The 15,187-nt window shown below is 45.9% G+C and overlaps 1 protein-coding gene across 4 annotated transcripts in view; it reads right to left on the bottom strand.

The window, feature by feature from the left end:
- Positions 1 to 15,187, bottom strand: part of Atp7b (ATPase copper transporting beta) — an 80,678-nt gene that overhangs the window by 52,077 nt on the left and 13,414 nt on the right. The window contains exon 1 of one of the 4 annotated variants that reach the window (XM_045154359.1): positions 5,280 to 5,313. The exons of the other annotated variants lie outside the window; for them this stretch is intronic. The gene's annotated coding sequence lies outside the window, so the exon portion shown is untranslated. Of the gene's footprint in view, positions 1 to 5,279; positions 5,314 to 15,187 lie in introns of those variants that run through there. 4 annotated transcript variants of the gene reach the window in all.

The raw sequence follows: 15,187 nt of genomic DNA, 5'->3' as shown, positions 1-15,187 counted from the left end.
GGTCATTGGCTTTGCAACACAGAATTCTGAAATGGCCACTGGGCAGTTGAGACAGGGTTGCTTCCCTGTGTGGAGGCCCAGTGGAACTATGAAGATGAACCATGGGTTGCAGTGGAGACTCAGAATTACTGAGGTGCCAGGACTGAAGAACAGCTGCCAAGAAGAGCTGTTGTGGACAGGGATGCAATGATCTTTCCCCAGGCTGTAAGCGGCTCGGCTGGAGGAGTAGAACTAGAGCATGGGAGACCTCACTGTGGGTCTCGGATGGACAATGAACTGTAGGGTTTGATGGTTGCCTGCTTTGTTTTAGATCTTGCAATGTTTTGATCTTTCCTTGCAATGTCATCATTTGCAGTGTGAATGTTGGTGCCATTATATGTTTCTGGCTCCCAGTTAAGACACCTGGGACTATGGAGATACATGAATAGTGTCATGATTGATACAAACTACGGGAACTTTTAAAGTTGAACTAAATGCATTTTTACATCATGGATGGTCATGAGTTTGTGGGGGCGAGGAGATAAATGTGTTTTAGTCACGTGTCCCAGATAAACATGTGTTCTGAATGCTTGGGTCCCAGCTGATAGTAATTTGGGAGGTGGGAAAAACACCACACTTCTATATTATTGCTATTCTATGTTACTGATGTTATCTGATTTTTAGGGAAAGTTTGATTGCTCTTTAGGAAGACCAGATGAAGCTCTGGTTATATTGATGCTTTCATGATGATGGGCAGCCCTTCTTTCTGTGGAGGGATCAACTACTCACTGATCTCTCCCCTTTATTTCAGAGACAGAGACACATGTGGCTGTTGGTTGTCCTGATTTCATGTACATCAAACTAAACAAATGAACCTCACCACTACCTACCTGACACAAAATTCTGTCCTGCTTTCTGAAAATGACAAGGGCATAGCTGGGCATGGTGGCACACATCTTTAATCCCAGCACTTGGGAAGCAGAGGTAGGTCGACTGCTGTGAGTGTGAAGACAGCGTGGGACTACAGAGTGAGTTCTACATCAACAGGGCTAGAGAACAGAGTGAGACCCTACACAGAAAGAAAAAAAAGGCAAGAGCTGTGAATGTCACGTCATGGTAATGTATAGTGTGTTCAAGGGCTTGAGCCTGATACTCAGCACAGCAAAATCTGTCATGAATTAATCAACCAACTAAAATGCTAAGTCCACAACCTAACGACCTTGTAGTCATCATCAATTTAATGCCTCTAATGTCAACCCTCCATGCTACAAGATAAATCCAGTATAATTCATTCATCTCCACTTATTCAGAACCGAGATATCCACATACTAGGTACAAAGACAAATTAACAGCCTTGCTGGGAAGAGATGGGGTTACCTTACCGGTAGGTATGTGCCTGGCATGTATGAGGCCCCTGGATTCAATCCCATAACACACCAGCAGAGCAATAGCTAATCTCGGCCAAAGAGATCAATGAGGTCATGAATAAGGAGGCTGAAGTAGTTGTTTGGGAGTGGGGAGGGACTTACAAGTTCCCTACTTACAAGTTCCCAGACCCGCCCTCCACAGTGAAGGCACAGAGACAAAGGTGAGAAAGTAGACATATGTTCTGCTATGCATCCTTCCCTACCTAGGAAACGCACAAGGCTACTGTCCTCAGAAAAGCAGACTTTCTAATATCCCAGGGGCTGGGGGAGATTTGTGGTCTGCAGACAAAAGTGACAACTTCCTTAAAAAGGCATTTCCCCACTCTGCCTGTGCAAACATAAGACAAATCAAAATAACTTACAATTTGCTTGAAGTCAATATTTAATTCTAAATTGAACAGACTGTACTCTACATTGTATAAGAAATGTAAGATGCAAGCAAGCAAACCTATAAACAGTAATTTTAAAATGCTTTCCAGTGGGCTGAAGAGATGCCCCAGTGGCTAAGGTGCTTGCCTGTAAAGCTTAATGACCCTGGTTCAGTTCCCCAGTGTTCATGGAAAGCCAGATGCACAAAGTGGCACATGCATATGGAGTTCGTATGCACTGGCTGGAGACCCTGGTATGCCTATTCTCTCTGGCTCTCTCTCTCTTTTTGCAAATATTTTTTTCTTTTTTATGAAAGAGAGAGTGAGCGACAGCAAGAGAAAAACAGAGAATTGGCATGCCACCTTGTGTACATGTGCAACCTTAAGTATGTGTCACCTTGTGACTTATGTGGGATCTGGAGAGTCGAACATGGGTCCTTAGGTTTGCAGGTAAGCACCTTAGCTAAGCCATCTCTCCAGCCCTAAAATATTATTAAATTTTTTTTTAGTGTTTTCCTCAAAGCTACTGATGTCTTTTGTGAACCAAGTGTCACCCAAAATTCCATTCGTAATCAGTATGTCTCCAATACTCAGATATTTTCACCTCCTCTGGTTATGATGATTAAAGTGAATGACAAGTGACACAGGCAAGGTGCTTACCACACGCCAACTGCTAAGTGAGTGAATCCTCAAGATCCCAAGTTTGCTGTATTGAAGATTTTGAGAAAATACGTTGTTCACAGTGAAGAGGTATTCAACATATAACTGACTTTTAGTTTGGTGCTCAATCATAAACCTGTTACTACAAACTTTCCCTATTTGAGGATCATTTAAATTATTTCTGAAAATAATCCTGAACTTCAAGATGTGATTCAATAAAATATGATGATGTAAGTGTATCTGTATGTTGACATATAAACTTTCTACAAAATATTAAGGAGAGATGGCTTAGCAGTTAAGGCACTTGCCTGCTAAGCCTAAGGACCTAGGTTCAATTCTCCAGGTTCCACATAAACCAGATGCACATGGTGACGCATGCATCTGGAGTTCATTTGTAGTGGCTAGAGGCCCTGGCATATCCATTCTCATTCTCATTCTCTCTCTTCTCTCTGTCAATAAAAAGATTAATAAAAACATCATAGTATATATCATATCCCAAAACCTGAGAGAGACTACAGTTTACAAATAGCTTAGACAGTCTGAAGAAATATTCTCAAGCATTTTTCCCTAATGATATGTAATATTTTTCTTATCTTTGACAATTGGCTAAAAATTGGCTATGAACCACATACACCAGCAACAGAATAAGTCAGATAAAATGCTCACTTGTAGATTTTAAATGGTTAAACAAATATTAGTTTATCTAGAAAATGAAAACTACAAGGTGACTCTGGAAAGTAAAATAATTAAAGTCACTGAGCATTGAGCATACAGATTGTACCTATCACCTGGCTTCCCTCACTCTGCCTGAAACCTATCCAAACAGCATGATACCACACCTCTTGTTAAGAAATTCTGAAAGTCTTTTGTAATTGTTCACAAACTCACCAAACCCAAAAGAAGCTTTTTTTGTATGTGTTCAAACTCAGGGCCTCAAGCCTAGTAGACAAGTGCTCTACCACTACCTCCAATCTCAAAAAAAAAAAAAAAAAAAAAAAAAACCACAACCCAAAACAGCAGTTTTAATATTTTAAAATAAATACCTAATTGTACATAATTACATCCTGGTTAAAGAGATGATAGCAAAATGCAAAATCATCAATAGAAGTTTCTGTCATCAATATCCAAGTACAATGTGACTCCAACATACGTACATGTCTCACACAGCACATTACAAAAACCCTTTTCACACAATTTCCATTGGAGATTCTTTCAGAAATTTTATCATTTATTTATTTATCTGCAAGAGATAGAAAGAGGCAGACAGGGAGAGAAAACAAGTATGCCATGGCTTCTAGCCACTGCAAATGAACTCCAGATGCATGCACCACCTTGTGCATCTGGCTTGCGTGGGTCCTGGGGAATCTAACCTGGGTCTTTTAGCTTTGTAGGCAAGCACCTTAGCTGCTAAGCAATCTCTCTAGCCCGGTTTGGATAATTTTTTAAATAATAAACACTGAAGCCGAGCACGGTGGTGCACGCCTTTAACCCCAGCACTTGGGAGGCAAAGGTAGGAGGATCGCTGTGAGTTTGAGGCTACCCTGAGACTCCATAGTTAATTCCACATCAACCTGGACCAGAGTGAGACCCTACCTTGAAATAAAAAAGGAATAAACACTGAACTGGGTGTGGTAGTGCATGCCTTCAACCCCAGCACTCAGGAGTAGAGCTAGGAGGATTGCTGTAAATGCAAGGCCAGCCTGGACCAGCACAATGCGTGCCGGGTCAGCCTGGCCGAGAGTGAGGCCCTAACTCAAAATGAAAGAACGAGTGACTGTATTTCTAAAAACTTCAGTTTCATTTGCTTAAGAAAAGCAGCTTTAGTCTGGGGAGATGGCTCCACAGTTAAAGGTCCTCGCTTACAAAGCCTGGGTTTGATTCCCCCACAACCACCGTGAGATGCACAAAATGGCACAAGCATCTGGAGCTTGTTGTAGTGGCAAGAAGCCCATATTCACTCACTCTGTCTTTTTCTCTCAAATAAATTATTTTTTTGAAAAGAAAAACATAACTTTCAAAGTATTTAGCTGACTTGTGGAGATCAACGAAATAGGGTATACACTTTAAGCAAGAAAAAGGAGGAGCTGGAGAGATGGCTTCGTGGTTAAGGCACTTGCCTGGAAAGCCTAAGGACCCAGGTTCAACTTATCAGAACTTATATAAGCCACATGCACAAGGTGGTACATGCATCTGGAGTTCATTTGCAGGGGCTAAGGGCTTGGCATGCCCATTCTTTTCTAATAAAAATAAATTTAAATTTAAAAAAAGAAAACAAAGAAAAAGAGAGACTAGGAGCATAGAGCAGGGAAGGCTACACACCTGTCTAACACGCTACAGACCCTAGGGACCACACACACACACACACACACACACACACACACACACACACACACGGACCATACAGCAGGGTTACAGAGCTAACATGCTCCAGACAGACAGACAGACACACACACACACACACACATGGAGCATACAGCAGGGTTACAGAGCTAACATGCTCCAGACAGACAGACACACACACAAACACACACACACACACACACACACACACACACACACACACACACCACACTCTCTCCCTCTCTACACTACACTACACAAAGGGAAGACTCATTTTGTCTCATTTTGAAAATTTTGTGCTTGAAGAAAATTTCCTGAAAATATAAAATAACGAGATTTAATTTTGACACCCCCACCATTGCCCCACAGAATTAACCACCATGAATCCAGTCTAGCCTGACACTTGTATTCTTTCTCCCTCCCCCAGTCCTCTTTCCAGTCCTCCACACAGGAGACCAGGAGCCACCTGCACCTACAAACTGGCTTCCAGCCCCAGTGCACTGACCTGATGGGAACTCCTTTCTGAAGTTCTATTCAGAATTCTGGGAGACATTTCCTCCTCTGGCTGAGCAGAGCCTTTATCCTCTGAAATCACAGGGCTGGCCAAGCTCCTGACCCCAGGGCTCCTCCTGAAGGACCACCGCTTGTGGACAGACAACAGGGTCACCTGTGGGTCATTCAGAGTCGCCAGGAAGGTCTCCTTGGGGCTCTGGGGCACATCGCCCTTAGCGTTCTCCATGGCCAGGTCCACAGCCACACCTTCCCTTCCCAGGAACAGAACTCAGCTTCACCACCCTCCTGGTCACATGAGGGGCCTTTAAAAGGGTCCTCTTCATTAGCAGGGGGCAAGGCACCTCCGGCAACTGGGCAGGAAGTATGGGAGAGGCAGTCTTCAGGCTGCAGCCAGCTCGGGGAACTTGCTGCACACCGCTGTGTACCTATTTGCCTTGTTTGTTTATCTACACCCGTCCCACCAACTGGCAGCCTCTCACTGGGCACAGCAGTGAGACACCTCTGCACACGGCCCAAACACAAAACACAAAGCACCCAGCACTCAACAGTGTCCACATTCCCAGCACCTAATCATCTCCCAAAGCCAGGCACACGTGCTCCTAGAATCCTGGCCTAGAGGCAAGGGAGACAGGCCACTTCCTGTCCTTGCTAAGCTGCAGAGATTTTCTTGGAATAACTTCGGCAGCCTCTCGCAGAGCTCCAACACCAGAGGAGGGCCGACGACTAGAAAAGGATTTCCCCAGCAACATGACTTGCATTTCCAAGCAGGTCCAAGAAAACTCCATGGCTCCTGCAGCTTTGTTCCCCTGAACTAAAGGCTTGACTTCCCTAAGAACTAACTGTCCAGACTCACCACTAACCAGGCAAATGTGTCTTTTCTATGTGGAGAGCAGCCAGGAATGAATCCACAATTCAGGCTACCTGCTGTTTCACATGAGGATTAACAGGAGACACAAAACAGTGTGATAATCTGAGTAGTCACCTGCCCTAAGAGGCAGGGCAACCTCCTCCCCAGCCCCACTCAGAGCCGGGAAGGTGCCCTCATCCACCAGGGGAAGAATAGCCCAGACAACCCACTCTTGGTAATGCCTACTGTGGGCAAAGCAAGCAGGGAACATCCCACCCTGGACGGATTTGAGTTGGTGGGTAAAAGAGCTATTTAGTGTCCTTTTGTCCTATTCCTCACAGTTGAATGTGCCACCTTTGGGACCCTGGGACATGTATCCAATGAGGGCACTTAGAACTAAGGATTCTTCCTCCTTACTTGTTGTCCACAGAGACAAGTTCCCTGCCCCCCGCCACACCCCCCACCCATTAAGAATCCAAGAATCTTCAACCAAGAATCTTCAACCAAGATATCTGTTTCTGGGCTGAGCATACAGCTCAGAGGTAGAGCACCCGCTAAGCATGCTCCAACCCTGGACTCCAAACCCAGCACAGAAAGCTAGCAGACAATCTGCTAACCATAAATACGTCTGTTCTTTCTGAGAAAAAGCAGCCCCACGATGGGTCTATTCCCCAAAGGCACTCAAGTACTCCAAAATGTGTACAGGTTTGATTTTTATCTTCCAAGTATTCAACCAAAACTAAGAAAGAACCTACCTTGATTTTCCAAACAATGCTGACCTAGCCCATGCTCAGCAAAGGAGAGAGAGCTGGGACGTGAGGGCACGAGGTACCAAGCCCGGTGTCCCTCCGGAGCCCAGCGCGGCAGCAGCGCGGCATTATTCCGAGCTCGCTCATCTGCTGCTCCTGTTTCTTGGGGGCAGTCAGGACCCAGCAACCTGCTGAACCTCACATTTTGTTTACTAAGCCACACCAGTAAGCTTTCTCCTTCAATCACTAGCTGCTTATAAAATCTTAGCCATTTTGGTTGATATCACCCTAGAGGTGTCATGTCTCCCTATCCTTTTTAAAATGAGTAAACATGCTTTTAACTATAAAAAATTTTTTTTTGTTTATTTGCAAGGAGAGAGAGATAGTAAGAAGACGGACAGACAGAATTCCAGATGCATGTGCCTCTTTGTGCATCTGGCTTTACATGGGTACTAGGGAATCAAAAACAGGTTGTTAAGCATTGCAGGCAAGTGCCTTAAATGCTAAGCCATTTCTCCAGCACTGATTTAACTGTACTTTGGTGATATAAGATCATGACAAATACAAATCCTTCACTGTGGCTATAAGTGACTATCAGGATTAAACCGGACTTGACTGTGGCCATGAATACAGCCAGACAAGTGGGCCAGAGCCAGAGTCGGCGAATCAACTTTGCCATGTAAAAATGGTGGCACACACCTTTGATCCCAGCACTTGGCAGGCAGAGGCAGGAGGACTGCCATGAGTTCAAGGTCACCCTGAGAATATATAGTGAATTCCAGGTCAGCCTGGGCTATAGTGAAACCCGACCTCGAAAAAACAAAACAATGAAGGCAAATCAGCAGGAGGTGATGGTGGTGGTTGTTAGTGTGTGTGTGTTAGTGGTACTAAAGGTAGAATCCGGGACCTCTCATATAGGCTAGGCAAGCTTTACTACTGAGCCACACCCCCAGGAGTTTCTAAGCAAAGATTTACAATACATTTGTAGTCTGGAAACACAGTTCTGGTTGGAACAAGAATGAAGACTGGGGGGTGGGCATTACAGGACTCACAGGCACTTGATAACCCTAAGAGCAAATAAAGAGGCCCTTCAGGGGCAGAGGCCAGCGGATCACAGCAGGCAGCACAAACAGGACCTGAGGACAATGCCATTTCTGCCTGGAATCTAAGGAAGCTGCAGAACAACCAAGGCACAAGCCACTGTGAGCCACAGGATCTATTTAAATTCTTCATTTTTTTTTTCACTTTCCCTTTTCATCTAATTCCAACCTCCTCCCAGAACCCTATCTCCTAATTAATCCCCTTTCACCCTTTTCGGCCCTGCCTTTCTGTGGAACTGGCTCCAACCACCTTGGCAGCCTGGGCTCTCTCTCCCTCATCTGAATTCCAGCACCCCTAATGTCAACACTATCTGCACAGTACTGTGCCCTTATCAATCCCGGAGGCCATGAGTTCTCTGTCCACCAAGGCTGCAATTAGATCAGTCCATTCTTGTTGCCTAACAGGTGCTCAGCTCTGTGAAATGGTTAACTCCTAGAATACAAGGATCTTCCGTCTTTGCTACCCACACAGCTGACGCAGTGATGAGAGAATGTGTTTAAGTACATAAAGAGCTGAGCTGCACTTTTCAAACAGCATGGGCTTTCTATGTAGAATTGCTCAGCATTTTGTTTTGAGACAGGGTCTTTGTTATGTAACCCTAGCTGTCTTATAATCTACTGTGTAGAACAGGCTGGACTCCAACTGGTGACAATCCCCCTGCCTCTGCATTCTGATTACAGGTGTGCTAGAATTACAGGCATATGCCACCATGCCCAACAGTTCTAACTGGAATTGTATACCAATTGTATACCTTTATTCCAATTCAAGGGCAGACTCCATTATTCTTCTCTTATACTTTATATTTCAAAGTGTCTGTTTGCATTAAAGTATTTTGCCTCTCACATGTGAAAATCTGCCATTTTCCAAAACAAAATTCATACCTTTTACCTACCCTCTCAATCTTTGTGAATCTTCTCTGTGTATATATACATATATTTTGTGTAATCCCTTTGCTATCCCACACAATTCTTTTGCAAGCTGAGAAGCCTGGGCCCAAAGGCAGATGGGCAGCTCATGTTCCCATGAGCCTCTGGGAACAATGGGCCCTTGGTGAGAGGAGGCGCACCCGACTAAAACATTTAGCACTCAGAGATTACCAGCTCAACCCAATGGAGACTCGCAGGGGGCAGGGCTTCTCAGAAAACCCTGGGGCAGGCCAAGCCAGCCTTCCAGAGACACAAGAAGAGTCCCAGATCCTGTAACAGCTGAGGATGGTTGAACCTGACACTAAGCTGTGGGCTAGAAGCAGGGGCCTAGAAGGTTCCCACAGCAAGCGTGGGCAGCACGAAGCACGTACCTGCTGACAGCTAGGGGCCCATAGCAGAGACTAGCCATTCTGAGCTCAAGAGCCAACTGTTAAGTGTACACAAAGCACAAGACTTGATGGGCACATAGACACATCAGCCCTTCGAATAGTAGAGGGACGCATTCAAGTATGAAAACTATCCCTCCTCAGGTAGAGGAGGGATGGCTGCCAGTCAAAATCCCCCTGCGTCCTTGCCCTCACTGGTGAGGAAATGGTGGTTTCTAATAGCTAGCTCCACAGGACTTTTATACTAGCTTTTAGTAGGAGACAGAAACAAAGACACCATAGGCAGGCTCACTGGAGTGTTCATAACTAATTATATTTGGTTGAATAGCCTGGGGTGAAAAGAGTTGTAAGAGCTCTAAATTATACAATGGAGCCAAAAAAAAAGAGACACTAAGACTAGCAAAGTAAAACCCAATGTGGATTTCACAGTTCAACCTGCCTGGCTTACCTTCTCACCTGGACCCACCTGGGCAATTCTATCACTAGCTTGCTCTAATTTCCATGGGCCCCACACCATGTCCTAATGGTTGATAGAAGGGAAATTAAAAACTTTTCTCCAAGCTCTGTCTATACTGATTCCTTAATACTAACCTAGAGAGGTCTCTGGTGCCCCCTGGTGGTCCAAATACCTCAGTCCTCTCCCCATTTGCCTGGGTTCTACACTTCTTCCCAGTTCTGAAAACCTCAGTACCCAGCCAGCTAGCTGCCTTATCCCAGCCTACAGCCCAGCTTCCTACAGCACTGAAACAGGAAAGCAATAGAGAGCCTCTGAGCATTCTCAGACCCCACTGAGGGAGGGGCAGAAGCCTCAGTCAAAACACCTTCTCTAAGAGCCTCTCCCTAAAGTGCTGCAGCCAGAGAGATTTCAGAACTCTCTCCTGCTCCTGGGAACTATGGGGTTAACTACAGTCTTCATGGCACACAGGCTGGAGTCACCAAGACAGGGGGCCATACGTGACAGGTAAGTTTGAATTTCAACAGTCACCCCAAGGACAACTAACCAGTTCTTGTGGTTAAACTTTTATTAAATATCAGAGGCAGGGGCTGGCGAGATGGCTCAGCATAGCAGTTAAGGCACCTGCCTGCAAAGCAAAAGGATCCCAGTTCGATTCTCCAGGACCCATGTAAGCCAGATGCACAGGGTGCACATGCATCTGGCGTTTGTTTACAGTGGCTGAAGGCCCTGGCACACCCATTCTCTCTGTGTGTCTCTGCCTCTTTCTCTGTATCAAATAAATAAATAAAATATATTTAAAGTCATTCTTTAAAAAAATAATAATAGAGGCAGTCCTAACTCCCCCTTTGTGTTTCCCTGGAAACTTGTAGCCCACCAATAATGTAAAAGACCCAAGGTGACATCAAACTGCCTGACAAACAGCCTATAAACAACACAGACTTATCCTAATTCAGGGCGGAAGAGATTTGAAAGCATGGGGCGCACTTCAACCTACTGGTATAAATAAATGAATCCTCTACCTGTCCTAGAGATGCTTAGATTTCTCGCTGACTTAATCCCAGATTTCCTGGGACACCATCGCCCACCATGTGCCTCTCCTCTCACAGCCCTGGGTAACCTGTCCTTGCCACCATGGTCAGCCTCAAAGAGGACCTCACACTTGGGTTTCTTTCTACTCTCTCCCACAACAGCTCCTACTCATGAGGTCTTCACTACAGCCTCCTAGACCCCATACTGCCAAGTGCTGGATGGAGTGCTCTCTGGTGATCTCATCCAAACACCACCTTTCCAGTACTGTCAGTCTGCTCTAAGAAAGCACCTAGGACTGGGTCATTTATGAAGGACATCAAGGGGCTGGAGAAGTGGTTAAGAAGTTAAAGGCACTTGCTTGCAAAGCCTCAAAGCCTGATGGCCTGGGTCCAATTGCCCAGTAGCCACATGAAGCCAGGTGCATATAGTGGCGCTGGCATCTGGAGTTCGTTTGCAGTGGCAGGAGGCCCTGGTGTGACCATAAAGGACATTCAATATACTTTTCACAGTTCTGGAAGCTCAGGAGCCCAGGAAGGCAGTGCCAGCAGAGCTAGTGTCTAAGGATGACCCTCAGCTATAAAGAGGGTGGGTACCTACCAGCTTCATTCTCACATTACAGATGGATAAGCTTGAGAGCGCCTTTAGGCTTCTTCCATAAGGACCCGGATCCTACTGAGTCTGCCCTCATGGCCTATCCACCTCCCAAAGGCCTGGCAGCAACACAGGAATATGGCAAGTATTACATATTACTCCCTCCCTAGCACCACTTAGAGCCACTCCTCCCATACTCTACACTGATGAACCCAAGCACTTGGTCACCCTCTCACCTCGATGTTTAATAAGCTTAGCTTGTCTACAGCTGACCTTCCAGCATTCTGCCCCTTTCCTTCCTCTCCCACAGTTTTCCCCACCTTGGTACAAGCAATTCGAACTGGTGCTTGATGGTGGGGCAGATCTTAGATACACTCTTGAACCAAGGCAAATCCCTTCAAACCATAGATAAAATCCTCTCAGTTCTATCTTCAAAATCCATTCACAGCACTCTGAGCACTTCCACCTCCACCCTGGACAAAGCCTCCAGCCCATCTCACCACACCTATAATCTCAGCACTCTGGACAGTGAAGCAGAGGGATTGTCATGAATTGAGGGCTAGCCTGAGCTACACAATGATTACCAGGCCAAACAGAGGGACTGTCATGAATTGAAGGCTAGCCTGAGCTACACAGTGATTGCCAAGCAGAGGGACTGTCATGAATTGAAGGCCAGCCTGAGCTACACAGTGATTACCAGGCCAGGCAAAATTTCCTGAGCAACTTCTAGTTTCCCAACACAAAAGACAGCAGCCCTTTAAGTATTCCTCTGAAAGTCTACAGGGTTCCCATACTAAAAGCAAAAAACCCAAATCCTTACAATGACCTGTAGACAACAGTCTGCCCTTTCCTCTTCCTGTGGATCTCACACTACCAGGCCAGCCCCTCACTCTGCTAAAACCACCCCGATCTTGCTGTTCCTCAAATAAAGGAGAAAGGAGTGGAGGGTGCTCCTTTGTCCAGCTGCTCCCTCAGCTTAGGGACCCTCAGCCAGCAGCCCAAGTGCTTCCACAGTGACTTCCCCCAAATTACTGAGTTTCAAACACTCCCAACTCCTGAGCATCCTTCCTTGCCCTTTCTTCTTCCCCAGAGTGATCAATAGCACATGGCCATCTCCCCAGTCAGAATGTCAGTTCCACAAGGACAGCAATCCTTTGTCTGTCCGTTCAGTCCTCTGCTATATTCCCAGCACTACAACAGTACTTCAGAGTCAAGAGTTTCTCAGTATTTGTTGAATATATGAATGACAGAGAATGCCACTACTGTTACATACAGTCCAATATATTACAATTCGAGCTGATATAAGAAGTGCCAAATTCATACGGGCTGGAGAGATGGCTCAGTGGTTAAAAGTTAAAAGCACTTGCTTGGAAAACCTGAAGGCCTGGATTCGATCCCCAGATACACAAAATGGCACCTGTGTCTTGAGCTTGTTTTCTGTGGCAGGAGGCCCTGGTACACTTATTCTCTCTCCCCTTCTCTCTCTTTTTTTTTTAAGCATATAAAAAAAGAAGTGTCAAATTCAGTAGAGTAGGAATTTCTAGCATAAAGTATGAGGAGCACAGTGGAATATGAAAAAAAAAAAATATATATATGGTTTTGTTTTGTTTTTTTGGTTTTCCGAGGTAGGGTCTCGCTCTAGCCCAGGCTGACCTGGAATTCACTATGTAGTCTCAGGATGGCCTTGAACTCATGGAGATCCTCCTACCTCTGCCTCCCAAGTGCTGGGATTAAAGGCGCACGCCACCACACCCAGCTTGGTTTTTTGTGGTAGGGTCTTACTCTAGCCCAAGTTGACCTGGAATTCACTATGTAATCTCAGAGTGGCCTCAAACTCACAGCGACACTCCTACATCTGCCTTCTGAGTGCTGGGATTAAAGGTGTGTGACACCACACCAAGCTACAGGTTCCCTTTTGCCCCAGATCCCAAGAGACTTTTCTTCCCCCAGAGGTGCAGATTTTTGTCCCTTCTTCTTCTTTTTTAAAGATTTCATTTTTATTTATTACAGTCAGACAAAGGAGACATAGAGAGTGAGAATGGGTGTGCCAGGGCCTCTAGCCACTGCAAACGAACTCCAAACGCATTGCCACCATGTGCACCTGGCTTATGTGGGACCTGGAGAATTGAACCTGGGTCCTTAGGCTTCGCTAAGCCATCTCTCCAGCCCCAGATTCTTACCCCTTCTTATCCTGCCCACTGTGTGATGCTGAGATTTAAGTTCCAGACAAATGGAGCTTCCCTTCTCCCACCGAGTTCACTTCACTAGAGACACAAAGGCTCAAGGATGGGCCCAGTGAACTGGGAATACCAGGGTCCCACTGCCCGCTGCCTGGCTCAGGAGGCAGTGGCAGCACACCAGGAAGCAGGTCAGAACTGAGGCTACTTCCTGAAATGCCCTCCCCTCCAGCACTCAGCTCCTAAGCCAGGGAAGTCACACACCCCAGAGCCCAGTCTCAGAATTGTGCTAAGGAAAAAAAATGTAAACTTGTAAACAGTTCCCAACCTCACCTCCAAGGAACCTGACTTTAGTTGCAATAAAAGTGTAGGTTTTTCCATGTCAGAATTTTGGCTGCCTCCTTTACAGAAACTGACAAATTGATCCAAAAATTGCTTATGAACCCAGAAAAGCCAAGATAATCTTGAAAAATAAAAGGAAGTATAAGAGGACTCCCATGTTCCAAGATCAAACTTGCCGCAGAGCAATGAGACACTATGGTCACGCCATCAGAACACACAAACAGAACTACTCACCCCCACCCCTCCACCAGTGCTAGGAAGCAAACCCCGGGCTTCATGCATGCCAGGCAAGTACTACCATCAGCGTGCCCCTTGGGCCCCAAATAAGCCTAAGTCCCAAACAGGCAAATAACATTCACCTCCACACCAAACAGTAAATCTTTGTTGCTGTTTTTGGCTCTTCCAAGGCAGGAAGTGACGTAACGCAAGACAGACCAACTCCTCCTGTGTATTCCACCACACCAAGCACATTAAACCTTAAAGCTTGCGAATAATCCTTGACTCCGTGTCCCTCCTCCGATGGGGCTGGATACCCATGGCTTTACTAAAGCCAGCACTCCCCCCCACAACAGGGATCACACTTTATAATTCTGAGATGTCAGGGGCAGCCCCACCTAAGTGGGCGACTCCCTGGTGGCACTAGCCCTATAGCTGTTCTCTGCCTGGGCCCCAAGGCATTTTGGGACATCTTTAATCTAGGTGGAAGCAGCTCTGTCTCCACAGGGCTACTCTGCACATCTGTTCCTAGCAGAGCCAAGGTTTCCAGCCTGTATCTTTTCACAGTGGCTGCTGGGGCCACACCTGAGCCCATCTAAGCTACAGCTGGGGCCTAGAGGGAGGGCTCAGCAGTTAAGGTACTTGCCTGCAAAGCCTAACAACCTGGGTTCAATTCCTCAGTACTCATATAAGGCCAGATACACAAAGTGGCACATATATCTGTAGTTCAATTGCAGTGGCTAGAGGCCCTGGCACACCCATTCATTGATTCGCATTCTGATTCTTATTCTCTCTCTCTCCTTGCAAAGACGAGAAAGGGAAAGAAAAAGGAAAAAGAAAGGAAGGGGTTTGTAGGGCAAAAGCTAGGGCTCCAGCAGCCCCAACATGATAGGCTGGGCTGGGCTAATTTTTTTCAAGATTTATTAATTACTTATTTATTTATTTGAGACAGAGAGAGGAAGAGAGTGAGAATGGGCATGCCAGGGCCTCTAGCCACTGCAAACAAACTCCAGATGCATATGCCACCTTGTGCATCTGGCTTATGTGGGACCTGGAGAATCGAACCTGGGTCCTTAGGC

This window comes from Jaculus jaculus, chromosome 7 (assembly GCF_020740685.1).
Source record: "Jaculus jaculus isolate mJacJac1 chromosome 7, mJacJac1.mat.Y.cur, whole genome shotgun sequence".
In the NCBI taxonomy this organism is placed as follows: domain Eukaryota; kingdom Metazoa; phylum Chordata; class Mammalia; order Rodentia; family Dipodidae; genus Jaculus; species Jaculus jaculus.
Note: the sequence above shows the minus strand (reverse complement) of the source record. Positions and strands in the feature narration are given on the sequence as shown.